General features: G+C 26.9%; 1 non-coding gene across 1 annotated transcript; it reads left to right on the top strand.

Annotated features, from left to right (window-relative positions):
- The first annotated feature begins 16,242 nt into the window (after positions 1 to 16,242).
- On the top strand, positions 16,243 to 16,314 carry Trnad-guc. Its single transcript has one exon. It is a non-coding gene; the product is annotated as a tRNA-Asp (tRNA).
- The last annotated feature ends 7,831 nt before the right edge of the window (positions 16,315 to 24,145 follow it).

Genomic DNA, 24,145 nt, shown 5'->3' with positions numbered 1-24,145 from the left:
TTATTAAAATAAAAAAAATTGTAAGATTATTAATAATAATTACAGTTTTATTTATAATGGCCGTAATCCGTATTTATTTCAAAGGAAATTAATCTAGTTAGTACTTTGGGGGGAGGAGTCAAAAGAAAAAAATGTCCAGTAGTTTTCAAAAGCGCCAGGAAAACCCTAAAAGGGTAACGAAAAAACGGAAATTTTTACGCATTATCAGTTTTCAAAAAAATCTATTATTTTTATTTTGCTGTAATTCAAAAACAAATCATTGTAAATACTTGAAATTTTCAACAAATATTTATATTAGGGTTATATATTTACGATTATATTTTAAAACTATTTATAGATCATTGAAATTTTCGATTTTTCTACATTTTTTTTCTTGAAATGCCGATAAAAAAAAATTGGCTTTCCAAAAAATCTTTAAAATTTAATACAAAGTTTATTATAAGTTGTTCTTATTATTGTAAAACAAAATCAAAAATCGTTAGTCACATTTTTTATTTATAAGCATTTAAATTTCAAATGTTTACGAGATATATAAAATCGAGAATATTTACAAGGAAGTTTGAAGTTGAAAATTCTTAAAATTTTTGTAATTTATATCTAAGGTTAAGAAACCCAACCCAAGGTTCTCCATAACTTTTTCTTCAAATAACTGTAAAAAAAAACTCCATCGTCAATATAAAAAAAAATTTATGAGCGTATAATTTTATAAAAATTATTTTTTACGAAATCACGTAAAATAACAATAATGTATTACAATTTTAATATGGGTGATATTGTAATAATATATCTTAATAATTATCCTAGACTGACAAATCATCCGTTCTAAATCGTTTTTCGTGTACAATGATACCTGTCATTGCATTCACAAAATACATTAAAGCGACCTATACTCTCCATCGCTACTATACGGCAGAGCGATTTATATGACTTTTTTTTTTTAATTTTTATTTATAGATATGATTTCAAAAACCAAATAAATAGCTATTTAATAACAAAACAGTTTTTATTGAAACTTTATTCATATATTTTACTCGTATGCTAATTTATTATAATTTAATGAAAATATATAAATAACGTGCCCCGGTTAAAAAAAAATGTCTAGATACGCCGCTGGGTATATTAACTATTTATTTTATACTTCATTCATATTACCAACGCTTATTTATTTAAATCGTTGAATGTGTTTTCAAAACGCGTTTCTTGTATTGTCGAAATGGTCTATACGAAAACCGTATACACCGTATGCACCGTATACACATAAATTTACTGTATTTTCCGATCGCAGCGCGACTGCACGTATAGGCCGCCGATCTCAACCATGCTCTAGCCACGAAACACACTTTGAAGCGACCAAACATGTACCTATTTTATATACCATCATAGACTTTAAACCTTATAGTTCTTAACATTGTACTGACGCATTGTTATCGTACAGATATCTACTGCATTTAAATATTAATGGACCGGATGCGCGACTAAATCAATATTTTATTCAAATTGAAATAAGGTCGTCGTTATGCCTATTTAATTTTATCTGCGACCGCTCGACGATTTTACTACGATTACACTAAAAACAGCCAGCCATAAATGTATTAGTCATTAAGACATAAATTAGTAAAAAGTATCCAAGAGTTTAATTTATATTAAATTATAATATTACCAAGAAATGACACATTGATTACAAGTAAAATATCGTATACCAAATATTAAATGGTAATTAGCAATTATTATATTCACTTCAACGCCGCGGGCTCATATTATACAAGAATGCTATCTAGTTTTTCACTGGACTTTGTATTATAAAACATAAGAGCGATGAATCATTATTATATTGGTCGACCCGTGTATAATATTATCACACTATACGTCTATACCGGATGAAACCTATGGTCTATACATTTGTGTTTACATAATGATAATATAATATAATACTTTGATCGTTCATATTCATTCCTATCTACTCGATTACAATTGTTAAAAACTATTTCGCTTTGTAAATACGACAGGAATCAAAATTAATCAAAAACGTTTTATGTATATAATATATTTATTTATACAATTAAAATAGTTTTACAAAATAAGCACCATATGTAATTGAATATGGTTACTGAATAGTCTTGAATTCTTGATTATAATAAAATGTAAGCTATTCAAATTCCTCACATTGGAATCTATTTTATAACGTTTTGTATTTTTATTGTACATGATACTAATCGACATCTAGATATAGGTACGTATAATTATAGTAGGTACGGCTTCAAGCTACGTAAAATAGATTTATCGACAACAACTACTGTGGATATTATTTGCTGTTAAATTTAACTACAAACTGTTATTTCTTATAACAAAAGGTATAAATTATTTTGTTAAAAACCTTAAAATGACATATAATATAGGTGACAACTGCATTAAAAAGGTACAAAATAGAAAAAAATATTAATAATAAATAACTCTGATAAAATCAACCTTTGTTTTTACCAATAATTTTCCATTCGATTAGAACATTATGATTTATTATTTTATGCAAATTTGCAATATGAGTCGGTATATAATTTAAAATATTACTTATGTAAAGGGTACAAATCGGCATTTATTTTATAAATACGTTATAGGTATGCACAATCCTATCATTCAGCAAGATATGAATATAAGCACCATAAATGTTAATAATATTGCAAAAGTAAATTTTTTTGTAAAATCTGAATAAAACAAGTTATATAAGTAAATAACAATAACACATTTTTGAAACCGGAATGGCAAAAACACCATTCGCGTTTAATAAGATACTAGGCCACTAGTATAAATAATGATAAATTAAAATCGGTTTCAAATAAAAGTACAATTTTTAAATTTGCCTAAATTTAAAGTATGTCATTAATTACTCATTATCTAAGAAATATAGTGTGGCTCGCACTTAAACACTAATTTTTCAATGACATACAGGCATTTGAAAATATACGTGTGACGTCATAGAAACGAAGTCGGAACAGCGGTATGTGTTTTACGTGCAATAGTGTATAGATTAACACAACGTGTTTTTGTGTGTTAATGACACTGGTGTGGTTATAATTTTGATATACTTTCTAGCCTTTTTATTGTAGATAAATCTATTAGTCATTAGTCAATTTCGTAAAATTTGATTTGCGCAGCAATACAACGCGAGTCACGATCTCAATAATTTTTCCAAATTATAATTTATAATGTGTATACAACAACAAGATATATTCAATTTTAAATCACACCATCGTCTTAAGCACATAAATATACTCAGGATTATGAAAACCTGACTTAACGGACACCTCTTTTATTGAACAGAATCACCAGGTCCCGGTAAAAATATAGACATTCCAATGTATTTCGACCTGTCTATAACGGACTCTTTGTATTATGGACACGGACACCAAAGTCTTCGGTCATTTCAAAGGCGAATACTATTCGTTGTAAAGTCTAGTTGTTTTATTTATTCGTAAACACGCTGATAAACTTTAAAATTAAATTTTTAACGTTTATTTAAAATATAATTATATAATTATAATGATAAATATTACAATAATATGTAAAATATTAATATAATGTAATATAATATACGTACAAATTTTTCATTTTCCCCTAAACAGATATATTACTAATTTTACTCGTAAAATACTGAAACATGTTTGAAACGGTCACCTGTCTATAAATGACAATTATTTTGTTCCTGTGACTGAGCGTTATATACAGGTTTCACTGTAATAGCTTTATATACTATAAAAAAACTAGAAAGAATATCAAAATTATAATCATATCAGTGTCATAAACACGAAATAACACTTAAGGTAACATAAAAAAAGATTTTAGTGGTAACTTAAAACGTACAGCATTTATCATAATATAACATGCAATAAATGCATTTAAACGGGACGATCGCAACCCCTACTAAAATTAATTAAAAAAAGAAATTTAATTGTATTCTTAATTTTTGAATTAAAAAAAAAATAATTTTGATTAAAGCCTCAATTTTTAAATATCTAGTATATTTTGTTTTATGCGTACATTGAATTTGTTTCGCTCAGATATCAGGAGCATATGGGTACGCACGCACGAACGAGCTGCAGTGTCTGGATGACCGGTAGCGTCGTCCATATAGTAAAATATTATTGTATTATTATAATGGGTAATATATTTTTAAAATTAACTGTGTACACTCGTCGTTGTCGGTTGTTAATGGCCATTGTGTTATTGATTATTATTTTTAAACATTTTTACTATTTTAAAAATATGAAAATAATATATCATTATATTTATATATTATAATAAACAATAAACGAAAATTTATAAATGTGTCATTGTGCATGTGTGTACATTTCAACTGGTGTATTATAAACGCGTTTTTGACGACTGGTAACGCCGTCCATGACAATATGACATAATGTATATAATTTAATTTTATTGTTTTCATTGTAATTAATTTGACAATTTGTTATATCTATGACTAGGAGTATTATATTTAAAGTCGCACCCCCAACGCCAACACCCACAAACCGCCACTGATTATAATACATTAATATGGCATGTGTATTCTATTACATTAAATTTTAGTTAATTTTAATTGTATTACACGACGAAGAACATAAAATATTTTTAAAATATATTTTTCCCTCTACAGCGTTTAACAGAAAATAACACGACTACCATCACCTATCATGTATTCTGTACCCAACCACACCTATGTTGTCTGTCTACCACCTCGGCCACAAAGGAAAACAATTTTAATGCCAGGCGACTTGGCGGCGCCGGTTCTGTACATTGATCATTCACTCGGTACGAGCCGTTTTAATTTGAACCTATACACAATATAGCCATAAGAGAATATTGTTATTTCCGTTCTATAGACGTTCATATAATGTATTGTCGTTCTCCGACTGAAGAGACATTTCTTAACACGGTCCCGACTTACTGCCGCCTACACCCGCAGCGACGTGGACCCTCGTCAAGATTAAAAGGGACATCCTAAAATATATTTATGGTTGTCTGACCGAAAACCATTATACATGTATAAGGGTGTATAATCGAATTTTATCTTAATATAGAAGAAGAGAAACCTGAAAACATCTGCCAGTAAACCCGCACATACAGCGTCGGGCATTTGCACGATGACCGGAAAGGACGCGTGAAATACTATTGTATTGGGCGATTTCTTTTCGGGTCTTCTGCAGAATAATATCCCAGCAGTGTCCACACGTGCGTTTCGTATTTTTTTCGATTTTTGTGCTCACAATAATATCGTGTACATACCCAGAAATGTCGTATCACGATTTTAAATGTGACAATGCGACCGTGTCTTCCATTCAGTTTGAATAGTATTTGGACCCTTCTCACACAACGTGTATTATGTACATTATTATTTCATTATAAGCTAGCAGACCTCCCAAAAAGCATTATACACGATTTATAATTTTCAAGGAGATTTACACGCCATATGGCCAATCGTGATCACACGACATACCCAGCTTGTGCATTATTATTTGTCTGTATAGTGTATACGAATGGTCTCACTTATAAAAAGAAACTCCAAGAAATGCCATACAAGTGGCGTTCCGATTATATGATATCGGTGTATATGATTATCTGAATCAATAACCGATAGTAGTATTATGACAATCATCTATTGAATAATACTTTAATTTATAAAATAAAATTAATTTTAACCAAAAATTGTATTTACTGATTTCAAAAAAGCTATTCATATGGCAGTACTATTTGTTTGAACAACTGTCCAGTAAAAAAGATTTCCATTCATTTCGACCAGAGATAACGAAGGAAAATACAATCTCTATGTTCGAGTATTGAGTATAAGCTAAATTCAAAAATAAATAATTACTTATAAATATTATTTAGTCTCCTCGTTTTGAATGCTGAAGATTATATTATAATATACATTTTAGCTCAATAATATAATAATGCAGGGGTGGTCAACATGATTATGTACGCGAGCCACATATATTAATGCAATTATATCAAGAGCCAAATTATCTGATCTATACTTTTGTACCACAAAAATAATAAAGGTAGCTAACATCCGATAAACATATCAAATTACGAAACATGAAATTATAAAATATTAATAAATAATAATAAAAAATTTTGGTTTTTATAAATATGACCGCGAGCAACATACGTCGATGAAGAGAGTCGCAATTTGGCCACCCTTGCAATAATGCAAAACAAAAATATATTAAAATTAACTTTTCTACTTTTTAAATCGCAGATTAATCAATAATATCTTATTTTAATTGTTCAGAAACGTATTTTTCTATAGAGATTATAGCTAAGTTGGTAAACTTTTCTTTTGCAATTTTTATGAAAAAAAATGTACATGTTTTTCGATCATTATTAACTTGACTTTTTTTATTGTATTTATGAACGCGTTGTATTGTCGCCCAAACCAAATTTTACGAAATTGACTATGATAATTTTATCTACAATAAAAAAAACTAGAAAGTATAACGAACTTATAATCACACCAGTATCATAAGCACAGCAAAACACTTAAGGTAACATAAACATTTTTTTTTAAATATTATATTTTACGATTGAAATCGTTGTGTTAATCTAGACACTTTTACATGAAAAAAATATACGGCTGTTTCGACTTCGGCTCTATATGACGTCACATGCATAGTTTCAAACACCAGTATCTTATTGTATAATTAGTGTTTAAGTGTGAAACCCACACCATATTTCTTAGATTATGACATACTTTAAATCTAAACAAATTTGTTATTAATGTTGTGATGTCCTATGTCTGTTGTGCTTTCCATTCAAAATCTAATTAAATAATTTATTCTGCTCATCCAAATATTCTAAAAAAATTATTAGTGTACTGAAAACATACAATAGATACTTGTATAAAAATTCGTTGCGGTATTATACAACTACATTAAGAAAGTAGAAGTGAAATATACTAAAACAAGAATTTTTTAGAAGACAAATTATTAAATACAAACACCAAGTAACACTTTTTGACAATATTAAAACTGTACCATCAATATTTTTACCTATTTATAAATAATAATATAATAGCTTTTCCCAAACATAAAAATATGTTTAATAACATTAATAATCGGGGAAATAAAATATGTATACCGAGATATTGAAAGTGACGAAAAAATAAAGAAAAGTAGATGAGTATCCAAACTCTATAGTAAGGTTCCGTAATTTTTTAAAAGATATTGTATTAATTAAATGTGTTAAACATTTTATTGATTTTTTATGTATATTTTTATTTTTCATGTATATTTTAACATTTAAGTGCATATATATTTATGCATATTTAGATTTTTTTTTTAGTTTTTAATGCATATAAATCCGCGCTTTACCGATTAGGTTAGATATTTATACTATACTATGTAGCTTATTCTTGCCAACAATGTATTTTCAAATAACAAAATATTTTTAGTATAATAAATACAGTCTTTATTTCGCCATATATATTATTTTCCAGTAAAATAAACTTAATAATTTATTTTGAGCGAAGCGGAGGATATTGATTTTACAACGTTGCAGTGTATTTTATTTAGCATAGTAAAAATGTTTTGATTTTAAACTTCAATGTATTTTCTGGTAAGAAAATGAATCAAGTTAATACTTTAAAGATTCAATGGTAAAATTTATTCATTACTTTTCACAATTGGGAAATACAAAAAAAAAAAATAAGGAAAACGTGAAATTTTTAATGAAAAAATTAATTTCCCTTTTTCGTCATAATTTAAAAACAAATATTCAACTAGTATAGCCAGTAGTTTTCTAATTTTTTTTTATCTATAAATATAGATAAATGTTTGCTCAGTTAAAAACTTTAAAAATGAATAAAATTTATCGTGTCTCACTGTCTCATATAATACAAAAGTGAATAACAATAATATTTACCTAACATGATATAAATATAATATATACCAGTGGTGGTCAAATGATTTTACCATGGGGGGGGTGATGTGGCTGAATTTTTAATATGCACTACTTAATCATTAAAATGTAATTTATGGTTATGCACTTAGCACTTAGTCTAATATTAACTTTTAAATTAAGGTAAATTAGTACTTTATTTATAACAAGAGGCCCGTTTGACCGCCAAAGATATATACTATTATAATTTATAATGGTTAATTATTAATAATTTAATAAATATGTTCTGAAAATTAATAATTCAACTTGTCGTACCTATTACTAATAGTATAAAATAAATAACTAGGTATAATAGCAACATTTATATGATATAATTAATATAATAAAGGCTGATAGCCGCTCAGAAACGTTTTTGTTTTGCATATAATACTTAACAGTTAACAGTGACTTATTCAATGACAAACTACGCTCGACTTCTACTGTGCGCAGCAAAATGGTTAACTTATTTACTTTTCATTTTTTTGACGTGTACAATTACAGGTGTTTAAATATTGTGTTCGGCATTAATTTTTTTTATAAAAATATCACGTCCAATGTTCATGTACAATAAATATGGTACTGTTAGTTTCAGTAAATGCTTGACACTGTACTGCGTGGAATACGTTGGCAAGTTATTTTATAAGTTAAAGTTTAACACCACCCGTCGTCTAGTGTCTAGAACTCTAGACAGTCATAATGTTACGAAAATCCTAAATAATAAGCTCTACTAAAATATTAGATTGTCCGTTGGTGTGTGAATGTGTCTACGGCTATTACTTTATTTTTAAAATCTGTTTTTAACTTATTCTATTACGCTAATCAGTACGCATATACGTTCAACCGGTATCGCGGTGATTATCATATATAGGTAGTGTCGTTACGAGATTACTTTTTGGGAGTATAAAATATTAATATTTAGAATCTCAAAGAAAAACGGGAACTTTTTTAACTAGTTAACTAATATTTAAAATATTTTATATTTTACTCTGTAGTAGATATAATTTTATATTCTAATATTTTAAACGTTAAGACATAAAAGTTGATTTATATAGTTCAATTTTTATGTATAAATGCGTTCGTTTTTATATGTATGATAAAAATGATAAAAAAATAAGTAAAACTTAATAATAATAGGATATCCAAATTCAATTCTAAAAATGTTTTCGATAACAATTAACCTTTAGCATTAATAATTATACTAACTACTAATCACTAACCAAATAATGATTGTAATATTTGATTGAATTTGGTATAGATATATTGTATTTATATCAAGCTGTTTGAAAAATATTTGTAATTTATACGAATAATACATATATAGCTAAGTGATTAAAATGAATGACTAATATTATAGCAAAAATGAACTTATACATGAGTATTGAGTATATGCATGTATAATAATAATAATATGTATTGTGTTTTTTACTATTTATTATTTATTATATTACTATTTTTTATTATTAAAACAGTACTAATATAATTTTTATCAAATACCTATTCAAATAACACAAAAATGGTATTTAGTTATAATGTTAGTTTAGACATATTCATATTTCATATACAGTGGAACCTCGATTATCCGGTGTAATGGCGGGGAGGGGGCCACACGGATAAGTGAAAATCACGATTAATCGAGACTTTTTATAATAATGTAATTTTTTTTAAATTATAATTAATATAAATTAGAAATACATTTTATGGTACAATTTTATGATTATGAAATTTTGAAATTTTTTATTTAATTATAATTAGAAATATATACAATAATGTTTTACATAATACATCTACAGTCATCCATACTTATTTTTAAATTTTCGGAAGAGTGAGCACGGTTAATCGCGAACACGGATAATCGAGGTTGTACTGTACCTACATAACCTAATTCAATATAAATAGAAAATCGATATTAAATACCAAGTATTAACTATTTATTGGATTGTCATTTGTTATTATTAATATATTTTATTCAAACTTGAAGAAACAAAACATATTATTTAAATCAGCGTGTTTCCCGGTCTATATAGGTTGTGACCTGAAATTGGGTTACAAAATATTTTTGATTGGTCATTGTTTGTTTGTTATAAACTAATAACCTGATAAACAAAAAATTAATTTAAATTTAAATATAATCTTGATGTTTAACATAATTAAGTATTCATTATTCAGTTGAAATTGCATTACATTAAAATTAAATGATAAAATTGCTTATTGCATGTAATAAAAATGTAAATTAATATTACCGATATTAATTATAGCATACTTAATTTTTTTTAATGTATATTAGTGTGTCACCTTTCCAACAAAGAGTAAATTTTTGGGCCACCGGTTGATAAACTCTATGTTTAATAATTATGTATAATACATATGCTTAAGGGGATTGGAAGCGGCGATTTTCTGTTTTTGTCTAACATACGCGCAACATAAAATTATAAACGTGTTTTATTTTCAACGTACCGATTGATATAATGTAGCAATAAGAATTTTAAAAACAGATTTGAATTTTTCCTCAAGTCTACTTGAGATCGATTTCCACAAATTGTTGGTGTTTTGCCCCAAAATTCTAAAAACGGTATATTAAAAAAGTGTAATTAAAAAAATTGACATATTTTAATTTTTGGAGAAGTTAAATCAAAATATCAAGAACGACTAGGTATCTGAAAGACAATTTTTAAAACTTTTATTAGAGTTTGGAATATTTAGATAATGAATTGTGTATCACGTATTCACGTCATATAATGACGGGGCTTAGCACAAGGCCTAGCCCGGGTGGTGACTATTTAATACTTATAGTTTTTGCTTATTACCCGTGAGCCATTTGAATATTCAATATTTTCATTAATACATAGTCATTGTTTTGAATCGTACCCCACTAAAATAAGTTTTTATTTTTTGATCATTAAAGAGTGAAGACTAAAAGTTATATTACAACTATAACACGAATTTGAATGACCTTGATCGAATCGCATTTATTATCATTTTATGAAGATTAATGACAATTTTTTTCATGATATCGTATGAGAATAATTGAGGGATCGCACGCAATAAATAATAAATTACCGCTAAAAAACTTTAGAACGGCTCTATAAGGACACACATTTTAAATCAAAAGCTAGCTATTTAATTTATTTGAATTGGTCTATATGGATAAATGACCGAATGTTGAGAATCAAATGCATATTATTGAACATAAGATTTTGAAGACATTATATTAGATATTTCGATGTATAAATCTGTGGGTGAAGCTAATAATTATGTATAGGTACCAAACAAAAATATACTGAAAGGTTAGAAATGCAATCATTATATTAATCGTTATCATTATTACATTATATATAATTATTATTTATTGCATCTTTTATTGATTATACAAAAATAAAAATTTGTAAGTATATACCTTTAATAATGTATTAGATGAAAAATAATTTAATTTCTTCAATCAACTGTGTTATTAATAGGTATACTTAATAAACTGTTGTAGCGTTTCAAAGTTTCACGCACATTACGTCTGCGCCGTCTGCGGTGTAGCGAAAGCGGTATTGATATTATACCGACTCGTTGACATTGCAGCGATAACGGAAATGAACTTTTGAATAATTTATTATACATAATTAAAGGTTACACATATAATAATAATAATAATTATTATTATTATTATAAGAAAGAGATTGTGATTATTATATACAACTTTTTTATGCGATAATTCAAAAGAGACTTTGCCTTGGAAACTCAATTTAACATAAAAAGTTGACCTAACCTTATAATTAAATTACACACTAAAATTATACATAAATATGATAATTAGTTATTTTAATGGCTAACGATAATTACAAAATCTAGGATACGGCATGAAACGAACACGAAATACACGAGTAAGCGATAAACGAAAAATGCATTACTAGCAATCGTACAAGTACAACAATAGTGATTAGGGTCTACTAAAATAACATGGTGTGGGCCTGGTCTGGGTGATCTGGGGTTTCTTCGATTTGAAAATAGGGTCTATAGGCCTATAGGGTCACTCCAGTGTATAGTGTTAATGTCGTAGTATGTACATTGGACGGTATAAATACATGTTCGTATTCTTATACATACTCGTATTATCGTATTATTGTGTTGTGTACGCGTATGCCACAAAACGCTATAATAATAAAATATCTGTAATTTGAAAGAGTCCATAACTTTAAATACGTCTTATGAGTAGTCCTAAACTCGCGAAAAGGCAGTCCCGAAGTACGAAAAAATACGAAGGAGAATCACAGCGGAAAACAAGTATTAGACCGGTTGTACTTTATGCCCGAGGACCGCGGGCGTCTACCAAATTGAATGAAAATAAAATTATGATTTTCGAAAAAAAAATTGTGATAAGAATATTTTAGCCAACGAGAAATGAGGAAGGCGGTTACGAAATACGGTCGAACAAAAACTTATTTTATTTTATTTTTATATTCAACGATTCCAATATATAATGATAACACTCGAGATTCAAAGATTAAAGTGAACTGGACATGTTTGGAGAACAGAAAATCAACTTATAGGGACTGTCATGAAATCGAAACGGCAATAACCATAGATAGCTTAGAATAAACTAAAAAAAAAATGCGTTTAGCATGTACTTATACTTATAGCTGTATTGCTGATTATTTATAACTTTTTTTTTATTATTTTAACGTGGTTGAAAAATAATAAAATATGCGTATAATTCTTCCCCTTTTACAAATTCTTAGAACCACCCCACATCGTACATTTATATTTATTATGTACGTGACATTATACGAGTAAGTACTTACATTGGTGCGATGTATAAATATTATAAATAAATATATCCAATGTACACTGTGCACAGTTTATTTCATAAAATAAAAAAATATCATTTTTAGTATACCGTAGAGCAGTGTTCTTCAACCTTTTAGGATTCGCGACCCACTTTTTTAGGCCAACATTTTTCGCGATCCAGCTTTGTAAAAAAGCTAAAATTGCTAATGCTTTGCAGTTCTATTAAGACTGATCACAATACATTTCTTAAATTTTATTTTCATTTATTAATTTTCTAAGTTTAATAATTAAATAAATATTTTTTTTTTATATAATTTAATAAATTTAATTTTTATTTAAAAAAAAAAACTTATGGTGACACAATTTTAAAGCTTACGTGACCCAACAATGTGTCGCGACACACCGGTCGAAGACCACTGCCGTAGAGTATACGTATAAAAAAACATAATTGATTACACAACATACAAACGAAATTAATGATTACGTATAGAATTATATCATATAATATTATAGAATAAAATAGAATATCTGAGTATGTTCAGAATTTGTTATTAACAATACTAATACACTCACACACACACACATAATATAATACAGTGGGTTCCGCTTAATGACGTAATCACTGGCTTATAGAATCAACTGTTTATTGGAATCAAAATTGAAAATCCCAAACCAGTTCTCATGTTACTAATGAACCTTTTATTAGAATCATCAAATACCGGATAATTGAATAATTTTTAAGAACATTCTTATCGTTTTAATGGTATTTGAAAACCTTAACTAAAAAGAAACAAGAATTGTTTTGAAAAAGTTATAAGGAGCTATTCAAAAATATGTCGAAAACGATACTTTTCAATTGTTCCAAAAGTTATAGGTACAGTATACATTATTATTTATTTATTTATAAATAATTAAAAATAGTGTATATACCATATTAACTGAATACGGATTTTAATTTCAGGCTAATATGAAAATGAAATTAGTAGATTCTCAAGTACAATCTAAAAATAGATAGTTTCTTTACTTTATTGGCGGAAAACGCGACAGAATACACCGTGTATAGCAGTATAGCCCCGGCCAAAAACTTAATATTACTGTATACTTATCACAGTACCTACATAGAGCAATAACATAATATAACACTGTGGTACATTTAGGTACAATGCAAATATTTAATAACATCATTAATTATTATAATATTATCATATCATCGTTTATCGGTCCCAATATTATTATAGTGAAATAAATAATAATCGTTTTCAAATTTATCGAACACTCTGTATAATTCATGACGACCACTTCAACATACCTGCGCGTGGACGTTGTACACTATATAATATAGTGGTATCTACCTATAATTGTGCACGAGAGTAACTTTTATTATGGTTTAAACGGACAAATCTGCGTAAACCTCAAATTATATAGGTACTTATTGCAAAACCATATTTTAATATTTATCGAATTTGGAACATCGTGTGTAACCGACCTATATTTACTTTACAATACAATTCATGGGCAGTGTATTTTATTTTACACTCCAAGTGAGTCAACAAGTTTTATACGTTTTCATCGACGTTGTATAGAAATGATTGGAACATTGAATGCATATCCGATCCAAGGCATTTTCGAAATAAAACCTATAAATTCAAACCCCATGAATAGTCTTAATAAAAACGAAAAAAAAACCATACATGTATATATCTCATTGATTCGAATATTCCTGGAACGTTTTTACTTTTACCGAGTGTTCTTTTTTTCTTGGAAACATTCTTTTCATATATCAACAATATAACGACTTGGTGATTCGATGTTATGGTGCTATTTCACATTTATAATAATATAATAGTGTGCTAAAAGTATTCAATAATATAAATGCTTAAATTCCAGTCTTGATGTCTAATTGAAAATTAAGTATACCTACGTAGTTAATGTGATTGCATTCCTTTTTATAAGTTATACATTAAACATTAAACGAATAATAATGATCAATGATTAATGATTTCAGTTGAAATATTTAACTAATATCCCGTTTAATGCCATCATGAGAAATAATAAATTCCACAAAAAATAATTTTTAAATGTATCGTATTTTACAAAATTGAGTTTACACACGAGCGCGAGCATGAGTGTGCACTGAGCGGCTCGCGTGTGTAAACGGTGAGCTGAACGACTCGTTTTGAATTTTTTCTTCGCTCACACGATATTATAACCGCGTGTCAACGATTGTTGGCCTCGTGATTATGCTCAAACCGCAAATTTTAAACAACTGAGTAATGCATTTGACGAAATTCGTCAAAATCGTAAAGTATTACCAACTATTATGTAATTAAAAATTCGTAAAAATTTTTCTTTTTATATGTTAGTTTTGAAAATTTAGTAGAAGATTCCTCTTATAATGTAATCATATATTTAGAAATATTTAAAAACAATTATATGTATAGACGTTTTAAGTTCTAATTTGGACATAAGTACTTATTGAAACGATAAATAATGATATTAATTATTTTTTTATTATTTAAAAAAGTTATTTTAGGGAACTTAAACCTTTATGTATTTTATATTAGGTATTATGAAATTTACTATAAGCAATAATATTTTTGATTAATTTTAAAATATATCTATTTTTATTGTTTTATGGTATTTACAGAAAGGTATTATATTTTGATTATTTTAAGGTATATTGGTTGATACCCTATGGAATACGTATATATTGTTTTAATAATTAAATACATACTAATAATATGATAAATGCAATAGTTTTTAAAAAAATGATATCAACCTTCGATTATAGTAGATACTAAAAGTAAAATGAATGACTAATAGTTATATCAGAAAAACCTATCACTTTGCGATATTATAGGCTGATAGATCGTTTTCGTTTGGAATCGTTATTTATTTAATCGTTATACAATTGTGTGTATCAATTCAAATTTAACACGCCTATATAATTATGACTCATTCGACACCTTATGCATCTCCTAAATTTCGTGGTCTTGATTATACAAAACTATAGATCAGTGTTTATGCTTTCTGTTATGTTATTGTATTATCACAATTGACACTATTATCTATATGAAATCGAAATGATGAATAATAGATTTAGAATTCGTATACTAAGTCTTCGATATCTACTGAGCGAAGTGATGATTATATTAATTTTACAATGTATCATTTTATTTTAAAATCATTTACTATCAAATAATACTGTTTAGAAATCCAAAAACCTTATAGCGAAAAGCGTGGTTCAATATATTATACCTAACACTTATAACGAGTGAGTAAAAGTAGTAAATACCAAGTAGACAGCAAAATATGCCTTGTACATAATAATATATTAATATTATATAATATTAATAAATAAATGAATAATATATGATATTGTATAATAAATTTAATACTATTTTATTTTTTAATAGTATATTATATTATATAATGCTAAAAAATATAACGAATATTATTTTTTAATATTATGTATTACATATTATATAATCTTAAAAATACAACGAATACAATGAAAAGACATTAAATTCAATCGCAAAGACACAGTCCTCGGTAGTATAGTGGTAAGTATCCCCGCCTGTCACGCGGGAGACCGGGGTTCGATTCCCCGCCGGGGAGGAAAATTTTTTTACATGTTTAAAACATTTTTACGTAAAAAATATTACAATATATTATCTAATATATTATGAAAGTGAAACTTGTTAATACTAAATGGACTGTTAAGAGGATGCCAGCGTAGTATTTGTTATCTCTCTCTAACCCACGCGCAACATGACAAATTTTACGTTCACAAAAATGACTATAACCATATTAATTTCTCAAATTAAAGTGAAATAACCTATAATAAAATTTAAAGTTAAGAACATTATCTAGTGCATCTCAAAAGCGTTTTATTATATTTTTATTTTAAAGCGAGTTATGAGTATTTTAAAATTGTAAATTGTTTATACATCTTAAAAAACTATATGAGATGCCCTAGATAATGTTCTTAACTTTAAATTCTATAATAAGTCATTTCACTCTAATTTGAGAAATTAATATGCTTATAGTTATTTTTGTGAACATAGAATTTGCTATGTTGCGCGAGGGTTAGAGAGAGATAACAAAATACTACGCTGGCATCCTCTTAAAATAAAAATAGTTTTAAAAATAGTATTATTGAAACAAAAAAAAAACCATACCATGTTAAATTTATATTAGGTTAATTAATCTGAGGAAGAAAGGAAGAGGGGTTAAACCCCTAAGCAGTAAGCACCCAATAAGATCTTGAGTATTGTATTATTATATTATTATAATTTATAATGTATGAAAGGACGGTGGTAAGCTCTCGCGATTTTATGTTAAGCTCTTCCGATTTTTAAAAATAGTACTCTCCCGATGATAAGCTCTCCCGGGTCAACATTATGTTTACCTGAAGTAAATGTGTAAACTCTCTAAGTCTCTCGGATCAACATTATGGTTACCTGTATAAAATATGTAAGGTCTCTCGGGTCAACATTTTTAAACTGAAATATACATTAAAATTCAAAGTTGCAATTAAACAAAACAAGTAAAACTGTAATACAAGAAATAACGAAAAAACTATATCTCTATAGTTAGATTAGGAATAGATACTATAAGTTTTTTAATTTTAATTTTTTATTGTATTTTGATTGTTATATAATATAAAGCTCATAGCAGCTAAAGGCATTAATTTATATTATTATTATTATTATTAATAATTATTATACGATTGACTATTTTTAAATAAGACTTAAATTTATATTAGATTTATTTTATGATTTTTATTAAATTAAATAAGTAGTATTGAAGAAACGGAAGAGTTAACATGTTTCCGTCGGAAAACGGTCGCTTTGTACGGTCTATTGTTTAAACCGCTAACGCGGACACTTTGTATGGTCGGATAATAATGTTCATTTTAAGATGCAGACACTTTGTACTATTAAATACAAAAGAAGTATATACTCATATTATAATGTAAATTATTAAAATGTAAAAACTAAATAAAAAGTCAATATTACAAACGTTAAAAAATATAATATATGTTTCAAGTCAAAATAATCAGTTTCTTACTACTATATTATCAAAAATTGTGTTAAAAAGTAAATTAAAAATGTATACAATATAAATATAAATAAATGAATAATAATATTAAAAAAATCGTTAAATATTACATGTTATGTATAATATAACAATATACCTAAGGAATTTAAAAATTTGTTATTTTCTTTTTTTTATGCTTGTTACATGAATTTAATACTTAATTATTATTTTCACCCGCATTGAAATTTTGTCTCTTATGAATTCTTAAGGAGATTTTCATTTCGAATAGATGCTTTAACGACTCGTTTATATTTTATAATATGCACTTTATGTATATAATAGTACAAACTGTCCGCGGCGTTGTGCCATCTTAACTACTACCCGACCGTACATGCAAAATGACCTAGGACCGTTTCCGTCAGGTAGTACTGGAGTAGACCCGGGAGAGTTTACCATCGCCCGTATTGAATATAGTAATATAGTAAGAGGGTAAATTTACATACGTTAAGTCTTACATATGTGATGTATAAGTTCGTATACGGAAAAAATAGGTGTATGTTATTTGCGCCAAATCTAAAAATTAATTTTGGTAATTTGCGCCACATTTTAAGAATGTATGGTTTGCGCTTTTGTACTTTGGTAGTGGAATAAAAGCGTAAAAATAAATTGTATTACCTGTTACAATATTTTACTGACCTAACGCGCGACGCTCGACGCTTCCATGTACACCTGGCCCGTTAGGTTAAGTTAGGCGTGGCCCGTTACACGACAGATTGCAGTGACGCGTCGCGACGGTTATTGCATTTGATTGTGCATTAAAGATAACTATATTTCAAATTTAATTTTAAGGTGCTTACTCGTTGTATTACCCATACTCACCTATATTAGTTTAATATATTTATTTATTTATTCATGATACTTGTTTAACTAATTTATTTAAAATAATACTCAAAATTTTATTTTTTCTGATTTTTTTAACTAGTTTCAATATCTCTAATTTTATGATCACTGTAAATGTTTAATTTAATATTAATAATAACTACAAATACACTTTTTTATAAAATCGATTTGCGCTTATGAGTTATTTATTTTTGCGCTTATACAAAAAACTTGGTATTTTAATCAATGATTTATTAATGATTACTCATTATTTTTACTATGGTCAATGGTCACTATTTTTTCATAATCTGTACATTTTCAGTTATTTGAGTTTAAATATCAATGGAATTTTTTTAATCAATTTCATTATACATTTTACGAATCTGCCGATAGTATAATAATAGTATTTATGTTATAGAAATTAGATGAACATTGAACAGTTGAACATTTAAGAGTTTCTGGCTTAAACCATTTTCGAAATAAAACTCGTAAACTAATAAAAAAAATTCTCTATTATTTTCATTGAATATCCGGAACGAATTAACTTTAACTCGGATTTCTATTTTTTCTTTGAAACATGCATTGACAATTTAACAACTATTACTCACATTTGGTATGCATTAGATGTAGTTCGAATGTTTTCCACAGGTATATGAATTGTCATATATATATTTATATTATATACACTAGCTAAATAACTCGGCTTCGTTCGTGTGTTAAATAATAAATAATCGATTCGTATATAAATTGTTTTTTTTATTTTAATTTAATTATTTAAAGCTTAGCCATGTAATACATAATAATTATTGTAATTTTACTCAATTTATGATATTTATAACTGAAATGACAAATAAAATGAAATTGTGAATAATAAGAGTGATTTTCTCATAAGGGTATTTGGAACAACTTTGTAAAAAAAAAACCGTTTAATTAATTAAATAACACGCTAAAAACCCGTAATATTTAAATACAACCGCCCACTTCACCAGATAAAAAAAAATGATAAATTGGACAAGATGGTGACACTCAAGAGAGTATTTGGAACAACTCACTATACAGTCTTGATCTTTAAATGTTATAGTTTCTTCGTACATAAGTATTTTTAAAATTGAATAATATAATATTATTTCTTGTCTTGACACAAAATCAAAAATCACAATTGTATATTGTTACAATGATTTGAGTGGGTATTCAGTGTCAAGTCACCTATAAATATTATGGAACTACAATCTGTGCCCAGCCTATCATCTATCCTGTATTAATATTTACAGGGTACGTATATATATTACTTTTTACTCGTGAAAAGAGAGACATAATATTATTTTGAATTGCTCTATATTATTACCTATAAATAAAAATAAAAATATGATTAAAATGTATAGCTGAATCTCCGTGTGTATATCTATAATCGCATTGTAATAAAACACTTATTGTGCTATCTAAGAACAAATAAAATAAAACTAAATAATATTGTACAGTCAATTACTCATATTATGGATAACAATATCCCATGTCGGAAATGATTTAGATAATAAATAATTATTGATACTTGGCAATAATTATTATGTTGAATATTATTATCACTAACCAATTAATGACTGTAATGTTTAATTTAATCCTATCAAATAAATTATACAGTTTAAACTGTAATTATTTTAATTATATTTGTTACAATATATTATAACAAAAATGATAGTGTTTATCCCATTAATGACTTACCCGTATTTTCATCAGAAATCGTGTAATAATATTGTGTTTAATCATTATCTGATGCTTATGTAAATATATTTTATCAACTATTGAACTATGAACATATTATTACGAATAACTATATATATTATAATACTATACTAAGAATAATTTGTCTAACTTGACATTTTTTATTTTTATAGATTTACATACAAATATAATGTGTATATTATGTATATATTTTTGAAGTATAATATATATATATATCTATTATTGGAGTCAAAATTAAAATCATGTATTCATGTTATACTTTAAAGTGTATACTGTATAGTGTATACCTTATACGGTGATGAAAACTAGGGTCTCGACATTAATATTTAAAATAACCTAACCTATGATAAGTAGAATATTATAATATTCACGTTGGATATTAGTTATAAGAATACAAAACAAGCCAATTCTTAAGAGCGTATTTAACGCATAACATTTTTAAAATGTAATCTACCTTTAAAAAAGCATATAATAATATATTTTGATGTCATTAAATAGTTAAAATTATCTGTCCATAACCGGCTGTAACACGTTTAGGTACTGTGAACCCTCAATACAACACGTTTGGGTACATAGTGCACATAATAATTATAGTAGTGTGGTACACTATTTTCTGAATCCATGAAACAAAATTTTTTCTTTTGAAAAATCATAGCTTTTGCTTTGAATAAAGATTTTGGTATTATAGGAAATATTTTTCGTCTAGTTTCATACATACTTTTTATCACTGTTTGTTTAGTATTCACGTCCATAATGATTACAATGATAAAATATATATTGTAAAGATATTGCCGATTAGAAATCCAAATCGAAACTAAACGTTTATAAATGTGAAACACTTAGTTAGTTTCACAAACCATATCTTATAAATACAGATAATCATTATTCATTTCTGTTTTATTGCGATCGATAATTTGCGTATGTACTCAAACGTGTTATGCATTTATGGCTTTATGGACCCAAATGTGTTCTACATTTGCAGGTAAAAATTATACTTTATACCCAAACGTACTGGCGTGGTGCGCCCCCACTACTTCATAAGAGGACATCATCGTTGTTCTTTAGGTCACTGAAGAGTCGACGAACATAGGTAACAAACTCATAAAAGATGATTTTTACTACATAATAATATATATTGACGATTGAGTATACTATAATATTTATCATGACTTATTTATATTATAAACATTTTTATTCGAACATTGTACATTATAATATCATAATATACTTGCTTTAAATATTGCTATATTTTTAATATTGTCTGTCGTGACATTTTGTCTTTATAATATATTATTATGTTTATATTGATGGGAGAGCGGTTACCTTAATTTCTTGTCAGAATGTTTAAAAAAATTAAACAATAAAATTAAATTAAAATAATAAATAATAATGGTATAATCTATATATTTATAATCATTCTACGCGCCCGGCCCAACTCAGCGAATGGGTGCAGAGTACTGCAGACAGACTAGCCGATAGACATACTAAAAAACATATAATTAATAATCGATCTCTATTGTAATTTGTCGTCATGGTCGGTCCGATTCGGACGCCGACACGTACACAAAATAATATAATAAAAATCGAATTGTAAAAAATGTTGCATATACACAGAATAATAAACAACATAATAATAATAATAATAATAATATTCAAAATCACTACAATCTATAATATACATAGGCAAAACTACGGGCCGTAATTTGTAAATTTGTACATATTATATATTTTAATAATTATTTAGGCATTATAAATAACATATTTATATCCGGGACGATTTAACTTTTACTTGGATTCCTATGCCAGGGGCGTCATTAGGGGGATCAAGGTGTGCGGTTGCACCTTTACTTTTAAAAGATAGTTCCAATTGACCTGCTACCTGAAAAATAATGCACGATTATTAATATAATTAAAATTAAATTGTATTTTAATTTTTATATCGAAGTGTATCTGAAATATTGGTATACTATCAATCATGATTACAACTTTAAATTACATTGGCTATAACTAGAAACAAATATCGGGCTATCAATTTTTATTTTATTTTAGTTTTTAAATTGATTTTTTAAATTTATGTTGATGCAATGACTCGGTACATAATATATGAAAATAATTGAAAACAGAACAATGTACATTGTACGTAAACGTATATTTATTTTTATATTGCCCGGTGAAATTTCAAAACGGCCTGTTTGAAAACGTGCACAACAGAAAAAAGACGTGAAATAACAACTCTGTATTATGTGTACATTATTTAAGGTCTTTTCTGAGATACCTCATGTTGAGATACTATATCGCAGTAGCTAACGCTATCCATCGTCGTCGGTTCATCGCTCTTATATTTGGTCGGCTATAAGAACACTCTACACAAACACACGGCATAAGTATACACATTTTATGATATTGAATATAATAATATTGTTATCGAATATCAACTGTGTACAAAAGACTCAGCGCTTCAATGACCAGCCGAGATAATTGGCTGGACGAAAGACCGACCACACACAAACATGCGTCATAGTAGATACACATTTTATTATATATAAAATATAATTGTTAACGTCTATCAACTTATTAATACAAAAACTTTGCATTTCTATGGCTTGTCTTCAATTATTTATCAATATTATTTGTACTAATACCACGATTAGTCCAACGGTCACTCTTTTATTTAATAATCGCATTATCAGTTATTTGAGTTTAAATATCAACGGAATTGGAAATTTAAATCGAATTAATAACAATTATTTTTTATGATTACAATATAATTAATCTCTGTATCGACTGTATCTATAAAAAAAATATACAATGTGTAGAGAATCCGTTAATACGATCAATACAGCCTACACCAGACGCATTATAGTTAATTAATGTTAAGTGCATCACATATAAGCAATAAAAACCTATGCAGGCATATAATAATATATCAACTTAATAAAATATTAAAATATACTATCATATTAATAGGTTATTCAAAATTTTGATCAGTTATTTTACAAAACTGTATTTTTTAATTATTTTGAGCTCATTATAAATAAATACTAATGATTGAAATCTTTTTATAATTAACCATTTTCTTGGTGACTAGTAGGTACATGGAATATTCTTTATCTGCTTTTATGCATTTTACTTTTTTTTCCGTGATATAATATTAATATTTTAGTTTTTTGAATATTGTATTGATGTTTATCAAAGAAATAAATGTCGCTATAACATTAAATAGGTTATATTAAACAATCGGCATTCGGCGTAATCAATTAAACTTAGAACTATGTAGTTTATACTGTATAATATTACAATATTATATTTTATTAATATTGAATTTGAACAAAGAATAGGTATAATTATTAACGTAAAACAAATTATATTTTATTTCACATTTTTAAGAATCTATAGACATAATGATAATCACATGAACATTGAACACATTTATCAAGAGTTTCCGACTTAAGCAATTTTTGAAATAATAATGGTAAATCGAAACTATTTAATAAAAAAAAAACCTATATTATTTTCATTGAACATCCGGAACGAATTAACTTTAACTCGGATTTCTATTTTTTCTTTGAAACATGCATTGACAATTTAACAACTATTACTTAAATTTGTATGCATTTGGTGGTATTCGAATGTTTTCCATAGGTATACGGATTGTCATACATATACTTACATTATATATACTTACTAAATAACCCGGCTACGTCGTGTGTTAAATAATCGATTCGCATATAAATTGGTTTTTTATTATAACTCAATTATTTAAATCTTAACCAAATAATACATAATA

This window comes from Rhopalosiphum maidis, chromosome 3 (assembly GCF_003676215.2).
Source record: "Rhopalosiphum maidis isolate BTI-1 chromosome 3, ASM367621v3, whole genome shotgun sequence".
Taxonomy (NCBI): domain Eukaryota; kingdom Metazoa; phylum Arthropoda; class Insecta; order Hemiptera; family Aphididae; genus Rhopalosiphum; species Rhopalosiphum maidis.
The sequence above is the reverse complement of the archived record's forward strand: the minus strand, read 5'-3'. Positions and strand labels throughout refer to the sequence as shown.